Source organism: Pelmatolapia mariae, linkage group LG1 (genome assembly GCF_036321145.2).
Source record: "Pelmatolapia mariae isolate MD_Pm_ZW linkage group LG1, Pm_UMD_F_2, whole genome shotgun sequence".
Lineage (NCBI taxonomy): Eukaryota > Metazoa > Chordata > Actinopteri > Cichliformes > Cichlidae > Pelmatolapia > Pelmatolapia mariae.
In genome coordinates this window covers 2365338-2374359 of record NC_086227.1, presented here as the reverse complement: position 1 = coordinate 2374359, position 9022 = coordinate 2365338, and the positions used below count along the sequence as shown (strand labels likewise).

At 44.8% G+C, this 9022-nt stretch overlaps 1 long non-coding RNA gene across 1 annotated transcript; it reads right to left on the bottom strand.

Annotated features, from left to right (window-relative positions):
* Positions 1-5055: 5055 nt before the first annotated feature.
* LOC134624898 (uncharacterized) lies at positions 5056-6435 on the bottom strand. Its single transcript, XR_010093668.1, has 3 exons — positions 6282-6435; positions 6149-6207; positions 5056-5858 (listed from the first exon to the last, which is right to left on the bottom strand). It is a non-coding gene; the product is annotated as an uncharacterized LOC134624898 (long non-coding RNA).
* Positions 6436-9022: the final 2587 nt, after the last annotated feature.

The following is a 9022-nucleotide window of genomic DNA, read 5'->3' as shown; positions in this document are numbered from 1 at the left end:
GCAGTACAATCTAGTTTGTAAATAAACTAAACACCAAAGAAGACAATCAAAAACCACTAAACCCTAAACTCAGTATTTAACTAAGTACAAATACTTTGTTTTTAATTAAAGAAAACACACATTCTCCCCTTCAGCAGGAAGTGGTGGTGCGGTCCAATTATCCCTCTTTGTATTTAATAGCTCTAAATACAAAGAGGCTGCCATCTTTTGTCTGGCAACCCCCAGGGATGATGGCAGGTAAGAAGCAAATAGAGAAACAAAGGTTAGTCAGAGCCCTGGCTGAGGGTGTAGATGAGTGGCTGACTGGATGGGTGACAACACTGGAGCCTGAACTGATGACAAAGCTAATGATTGAGCTACTGACTGAGCTACTGACTGCAATAAAGGTTGTAGTGATGCTAGTTGTGATGGTGGCTGAGTAGCTGACAGAACTGAAGACTGAGCTACAGGTAGCGGGGCTGATTGTGGTGGAGGTGTAGACTGAGCTAGCGGCAACTGAACAGGAGGTGAAAGTGGTGGTGGAGTTGGCGACTGAGCGGCTAACTGAGCAACAGGCAGCGGGGACACCGGAAACTGAGCTGAAGGTGGCGGCTGGGCAGGGGACTGAAAAAAAAAAAAAAAAAACATTGCCCCAGAATAAACAGTTCCAGATGAAACAGTCTTAACTCCTGGGTCTGAAGGAACATCAGGAGCACAGTCTTATGAACCCAGGGGGAAATAATCGTTCTCAAAACGAACACTTTTATTCTCCCGAACAGGAGAAACATGAGCTCTGGAGTTCATGAAACTGGCATTAGCGGCCCTGGGGGAAACAGTCTATTTATCCCTTGACACAAAAGGCAAATGAAGGTAGTCTTTGTCACTCACCCCAGCTGGACGTCCTTGGGGAAAGTTGGACTCCCGTTTGAGCTGGGGGCGCCGGTCACACGTACATCATGACCCTGTGGAAAAGGGAGCAGGGGTGCTTGAATGCGATGAGGAAAAACTCCGCTGTGGCTGCTCCTGCTGCGATGTGGAAACACTGGGTGAGTCGAGTGGCACAATAATAACCCCCAACATTTTGTAGAACGCCTGTACAGGCGTAAGCTGGTTGCTCGCGGTCTCATAGTAATCCTCCCGGGACCGGCTGGAGCGTTTTCTGCGAGACCGGGGCGTCCAAGGGGAGGAAGCAGATGAGTGGGCCAAAGGGTAGACTGCGAGCGAGGAACGGCATCACGGAGGCCCTCCAAGCGCTAGCCGGGTCCCGTCAAAAGGTGAGCAGCGCTCCCTCATTGAGTCTGCTGGATCCATACTGGTCGCGTCGTTCTGTCAGGGCTCTGTGTGCGGGCAGGTGGAGATGAGGATCCAAATGCAGGACTCGGAAACAGAATGCAACAACAAACAAATCAAAAACCTCAGCTTTATTGCTGGCACGAAAACAAAACATGAAGTGAACAATGAATACTGAGAACCAAAACACACAGGCACAATCTGAGGGTACAACACAACACTGACACAAAGAAACACTGGGCTTAAATACACTGAGGAAGTCATCAAGGGATTAGCGACAGAAGGGGAACACAGCTGGGAGGAATGAGACCTAACGAGACAGGGGGAGCAAAGCTAGAAACACTGATATCAGACATGAACATGAACCTTCAAAGTAAAACAGGAAACAAGACACACTTAAGACACAGAGTGAGATAGACAAGACACTGAACTCAACCTGCAATAATAACAAAATACAACCAGAACATTAATCATAATACAGAAATATACCAGAATAACTGAAACATAGATTTATCATAATGATCAACAAAGCACCAGAGAAACAGAAAACAATCCATAATGCATAATCACACCAAAACATGAGAACTAAAAATACTGGGTCAAAACTGACCCAGAACCGTGACACCAAGAGACAGCATGAGGTCCACCTCCTCCTTTAGCTCCACCAGGAAGCGTTCTGGTATCCTGTAACTCATACGCTTCACAGCTGCATCAGGTTTTAAAACAATGTCATGCTCCACCAGACTGGTGTCACTGGGTACTTTTGAAATATGTCTGAATTAATCAGAGGTGTTACCTGAGACTGTTGCTCATTGGTGAGATGGCTCAGGTCCAGGACAGAGGCTGTTACTGAAGGCAAGTAGTCATTAACGTCTTCCTACTCATCCACGCTGTGAATAAGCAACCCCTCTGTTTTATTCTCAGTGCGTGGAATCCATTCCTTAAGGTTAACATGGAGCACTCTACTCCCTCGCTGGAGACCTGGTGTAGAAACTTTGTAGGTAGTAGGTCCAAGTTTCTTCTGTACTTCAAAAGGTCCTTGCCGCTTTGCCAGCAACTTGCTGTTAGAAGTTGGCAACATTACCAAAACCTTCTGGCCAGGGACAAAACTTTTGTGGCAAGCTTTTTTTATCAAACAAAGTCTTTTGTTGCTGGAGCAGCTGCCATATGGCTCTGAGCCAGTTCACTCATCTGCTGAAGCTTTTCCCTCATATGAATGACATGAAATAACATTGACCGATTCCCCTTTACCTTGCTCTCCCTCCCATGAGTCCTTCAGCAGGGTCAATGGGCCTCTCACCTCATGGCCATAAAGAAGCTCAGATGGGGAGAAACCAGTGGAGGCCTGAGGGACTTCCCTGTAGGCAAAAAGGAGGTATGGCAGCCACTGGTCCCAATCAGACCCTGTATCATTAACAAACTTTCAGAGCATTTGTTTGAGAGTTTGGTTGAAGCGCTCTGTCAGTCCATCTGTCTGGGGGTGATATGGGGTCGTCTCCTGATGCCCAGCAGCTTATAGACCTGTTTCAACAGTGTGGACATAAAATTAGTGTCTTGGTCAGTTAAAATCTCCTGTGGGAATCCAACCCTTGAGAACAGTTGAATCAGTGAGGAAGCTGCAGTTTTTGCTTTAACCGTTTTTAATGGAAAGACTTCAAGATATCTTGTAGCATAGTCTGTAATGACTAACATAAAGCGATTTCCAGCTTTACTCTTTTCCACAGGGCCAACTACGTCCATGCCAAGACGCTGAAATGGTATACCAATGATTGGGAGAGGTTGGAGTGGTGCTTCGGTGGGGACCCTAAGTGAAGTCTTCTGACACTGAGGACAACTTCTGCAAAACATAGAACATCTGAGCGCAAACCAGGCCAGAAAAAGTATTGCTTAATGCGAGCGGTGGTCTTATGCTTCCCCAGGTGGCCAGCCCAGGGAGTGGAGTGCCCCAAAGTAAGCACTGTTTCACGAGCCGCTTTAAAGACCACTAACTGATTAACCTGGCCATGCTGGTGGTATAAAATGTCATCTTGCAGAATGTACTGCTCTTTATTTGTGTCAGATTCAACAGAGTCCTTTTCCTTAGCCCTCAGCACCATAGCAGACAAAGTTGGATCAGCCTGCTGCATTTGTCTGATGTTTGTAGGTACCGAAAAACCTAAAGGCATATCTGGAGCAGCCTGAACTGATGTCTTTCCAACAGTGTGCTGAAATTTTTCATGTCTTCTTTGACTCCGTGGCTTCCGAGACTTCCCGGGTTCTGTCTCTAGCTCAGCCTCAAAGAAGGGTAAAGCACTGAGGGTTGCATAATGCTCATCCTCATTTTTAGCTTGAGCCCTTGTTTTAGCAACATTACACTCCTGCACTTCTCTCAACAAATCATAGATGACTGGCAGATCCTCCCCAAGAACTACAGGATAGGGCAGACTATCAGCTACACCAACCTTTAACAGATAGGGTGTCCCCTGCACTTCAATAAACAGATCAGCAGTGGGGTATGGTCTTTCATCACCATGTATACAGCAAACTGATATGGTTTCAGAGGGACATGTGTAATCATTTGACACATATTTCCTATGTACCAAGGTCTGTGTGCTGCCGTATCTATTAAAGCATTCATTTCTTCTAGATAATTCGCTTTGATTATTAGGACACATGGGCTTAATGTGACCTTCCTGTCCACAAAGGTAACACACTGGTGGCCTTTTACCTGGCTTCGAGGTATTTGGAGGCTGGTTTTCCCTTGTAAAGTGCTTACCCACACCCGTCGCTGACCTCTGAGGATGCTGAGGGGGTTGCGACTGACGTGAATCTCTGGCAGCCTTCCATGCACTGTTGCTCCATGGCTGACTCTTACTTCGGGCAGCTACAAACACATCAGCCAAGGTGGCAGCCTCTGCAGCAGACTTTGGATTATGCTCCTTAATCCAGACCTGAAGCTCAGGACACAGCATTCTTAAAAACTGCTCCAAGATAATCATTTCACCAACTTCCTTTATAGTTCTATTCTTAGGCTGAATCCATTTCTCATAAAGTTCTTTCAACCTTGCATAAAGTTCCTTGGGACTCTCTTCAAAAACACAGCGAAATCTTTGCCTGTATGTTTCTGGGTTTATATCATATTTTAGCAAAATGGCAGCTTTTACCTTATCATATTCCAGTGAATCATCCACATCCATATTAACATAGGCACTTCGAACCTTACCAGTCAGAAGAGAAATGAGGTGAAAAATCCAGTCTGACTCTGGCCAACGACAAGCAGCTGCAATTCTCTCAAAAGTGGTCAGAAAATGTTCAACATCATCTTCAACAGCTAATTTCTCCAGCTTGGCATGATGAATATGCACAGACTGACCTGTAAATATGGAGGCTGAGCCAGAACCCTCAGGCTGAGATGTTACTTGAGTCTGATAGCCATTTGGAGTTTCATCAGGCTCTGGATCAGTTTATGTGGGCTCTGGAAGTGGGGTGGTTCTGGCCTGCACTTCCATCTGCAAAAGCCGAAACTGGTGTTGCAAACTCTTGAAACGCTGCTCTTGTAGTATCGCATCCTCTCTCTGCTTTTTATCCCGAGCTTCCTGTTGTCCCATGAAGGCCTAAAGAATTCCAGCAATTCCAAGCAGAGTTGGCTCCCTGGTATCTTCTCTTTCAGTGTCTCCAGCCACAGCTGAAATTCCTTCTTCCATCTCCTTCTCCGGCTGCTGCATGGCCTCTTTGGTCTCCATTCTATTTCCTTTTATTGGGCGCACAGCATTCTGCATGGCTCAAAAAAGTTTTGTCAGGGGAGGGAAAAAAAGGTAGAAATGTGCAAAAAAAAATCCTGTATCCTCAACTGAAAGATCCCACTTCTGACACCACATGTGATGGACCGAGTTGAAAAAGCAGGAGTCGTCACAGGAATTATTAGAAAAATAGGGTTTCCATTTATTAACCCCCAAACCCCCAGTCATCTTTGTCAACCTTTCCGTTTTCATTTGTTTTAAGGATGCATGTAACACTGATGAAGCGCTAATGAATTAATACAGACTAGGTATTAAGTGAAATGTTATGGTTATTATTAATCAGAAGATTTAGGAATGCTACTGGAGCTGATGGGCAGTAATTAATAAATACACACAACGCAAAATGCTTTTGCAGGTACCATGTATTTAACCGAAAATAACAAGAAAAGATAAGGAAAACTTAAATAATCATTCCTGCTGCAGCTATTCAATAAATCAAAAACCCAGTGGGGATGCAAAGACAACTAAGCAAATTCTTCAGGCTTATGGCTTATACCAAGCAATATAGATTCTCAAAAACAAAAAACAGTTCCCCATAAGTAACACATGTTAACATCCAAACCACTGATCCACACTGAAGTCCATGAGTTTTATCTGAATGTCCATGAGAGATGTCCAAGCGCTATTGTCCATAAACGGGGGGAATGGTGTGTATGATTGTGGAAATCAGTGTGGTTGGGAAATGGGGACAGAGCGTCGTCTTTGATAGCTTCCTACCAGTCCAGTGGAAGCTAAAATGCAGAATGAGTCCTGCTCCTAGCCGTTCATTGGCTCGCCATCCTTTTTCATACCCAAAAAGGGTCACCTGGCCTGCATTAAATAAACAAGGCCAATAAGAAATCACAAGAATAATACAAAAATGTCAGCCAATTAAGCTGAATACATTAAGATATTCTTGTTCCTGTGTACACAATCTATAAATAAATAAACAAACAGTATATTTAACCACTAAGGATTTAACTGAAATAAACTATATAGCTTTACAACATTTATTATTCAACAAATATCGGTCAAATCAAAATCAAATTGTTTGGACCGGCAGCAGCCAATTAGCATCAGCTGGTAACAATACAAACAGTCAATTAAAAGTTCAAACTCACCAATTCCGTTCTGGTCAGTGCACAACAACACTATGGCTCTGGCTCACAGTAATCAGCATCTAACATGCATAAGTTAGCTGGTGTTAAAAAAATTGCATTAAAACGGGAAAAGCAAATGTTTGCCAATACAAACCTGCAACAGCTCTGTCACCTGGCTTGCCTCCACGCATCTGACGGGAGGAAGCCGGGACAGGCTTACTATGACCTACATGCCATCCGATTGGCTGAGCAAAGTCATGTGGTTGAAGCCATGTATTTGTGATGCGTTCAATGGCAGGAAATAAGTGCAGGAATTTACTAAATGCTAGTAAAACAGATTTTACTCCCCCCTTGAATACATGCATGACCCGTTGCATGTTAACACTACACAATATGTACGACTGAAGAATTAGAATTGGTGGTTGTGGTGGTTAAAGCATCTGACAGACTATGTAACAGAGACTGAACAACTGATATCAATGGATTGCCTAAGTGGGCATACTGAAGTCGCCTAGGTGGTGATCTGTGACGTGCTGACCGCCTCAGAGGGGGGTCAATAACCGAATCTGAGCTATTAAGAGTTGGTAATGTCACAGGACTAGGCTTGGCCGTTAAGTTGTCAGAGACTTCAGGATCGGACAAGTCTGTAGATACAGTTTCAAGAATGGGTTCGGGTAAGATTTCAAGCAAACCTTCCTCAGATGTCACAGCAGCATCAAACTCTAATGGTTCTTCCCTCTGAGATCCTAACCGAGCTTCCCCAGCTGATTCAATTTCAGGTGTAGATGTTGGAGGAAGTATTTCCTCCTCACCACTGGGAAAAGACTGTAGGGGGTTGAGAGACTTCTCCACCCTAAACTCCATTGGGAGCGGGGCAAGATGGACAAAGGTCGGTTCCAAGTCATTCTCTTCAACAAAGTACTCAGGAGATTCCTGTTGTTTCTTGGTCTGTCGACGAGTTAAAGAGGGTGTGATTGGAACAGTCTCATCTGATGTTCCTGACTCTGTTGCAGGAAGAAACCCACACGGAAGAAGGAGATCTCTGTGCAATGTGCGAATTGGGCCGTCTTTGCATTCTGGTTTTACGGTGTAGACGGGGAGATCTTTGGCACATTTCAGCACTACAAAGACATCTGGTTCCCATTTGTCAGCAAGTTTATGTTTACCTCTCAGCCTCAGGTTCCGCACCAAAACTCTGCTTCCAACTTCCAGCTTGGATGGTATAATACGTTGGTCAAATCGAGTCTTGTTCCTCTCAGCGTTCTTTGCAGCATTCTTTGAAGATAGCAGATAACTTTCTTTCAACCTAGCTTTTAAGTCTTGTACATACTGCGAATGTGACTGACGTTCTTTCTCACGCACAGGAAGATTAAAAGCGAGGTCAATAGGGAGACGAGGACAACGTCCAAACATTAGTTCGTATGGGGTGTAGCCAGTGACTTCATTTTTGGTACAGTTGTATGCATGGACGAGTGGTTTTACAAACTGTTTCCATTGGGATTTCTGTTTGGGTTCAAGAGTTCCCAACATGGCCAGTAGAGTGCGATTAAACCTCTCTACTGGGTTTCCTCTTGGATGGTACGGTGTTGTGTGACACTTTTGGACTCCCAACAGGGCACATAATTCCTTTATCAATTTCGACTCAAAGTCTGGCCCTTGATCTGTATGGAGTCTTTCTGGAATTCCATAATAAACAATGAAGTTTTCCCAAAGACATTTAGCCACAGTTTTTGCCTTTTGGTTTGGTGTTGGAATGGCAAGGGCATATTTGGTGAAATGATCTGTCAGTACCAGGATGTCTTTGGTGTTGCTGGTATCGGGCTCGAGACTGAGGAAATCCATACAAATGAGTTCAAGTGGACGTGATGTCCGAATGTTAACAAGAGGAGCAGCTCTCTCTGGCAAGCTTTTCCGGCGAATGCAACGGCCACAGGTTTTTATTTTATTTTCCACATCCACTGCCATTCTTGGCCAATAGAACCGAGTCCTGGCAAGGTCAAGGGTCCGTTCCACTCCCAGGTGGCCCATATCATTGTGGAGGTTGTGGAGAACGGTTTGCCGCAGTTCTGTCGGAAGGACCAGTTGGTATGATGGTTGTTCATTTTCATATCTCTTCCTATAGAGAATACCATCAATCAGCTCCAATTTATTCAGTTCTCGAAGGAGAAGAGGAATTTCAGGAAGCTCTTTCCTGGCTGTCAGAGGGACTTTTTCTCCTGACTCCAACTGGTGAATAACCTCCCGGAGAGTTGGCTCAGTTCTCTGTTTTTCATAAAGCTCAGAATGGGATATGGTGGAAATAACAGGAAGTCCATGGGAATCTTCTGAGTAATTCTCAGGAAGCACTGCTGTGTTGATGGAAAGGGATTCGACCAAACTATTCTCAGCTTGGGTCCTGACAAGACAGCTTTGGCAAATCGCATCGACGACTTCAGCTGATATTTCACTGTCACTGCTGCTTGACAGATGTTGTTGAGTAAACTGATTAATTAGCTCCTCATCTTTTTGAGCAGGTTCACTAGAGGAAGTACCATCATGGGGCCGACGGGAGAGTGCATCTGCATCCAGATTTTGCTTGCCAGCTCGATACTGTAACTTGAACGAGAATGTAGAAAGAGCAGCCAGCCAACGATGGCTGGTAGCATCCAACTTTGCTGATGTCAAGATATAGGTAAGTGGGTTGTTATCCGTGACCACTGTAAAATTTGCTCCATACAAGTAATCATGAAATTTTTCTGTCACGCTCCACTTCAGTGCCAAGAATTCAAGCTTGTGAGCTGGGTAACGACTTTCACTGGATGACAAACCCCTACTGGCATAGGCTATCACCCTAAGTCTCCCCTCTTGCTCTTGGTACATGCAGGACAAGAGATGCAGCCGAGACAAAAGGACGGC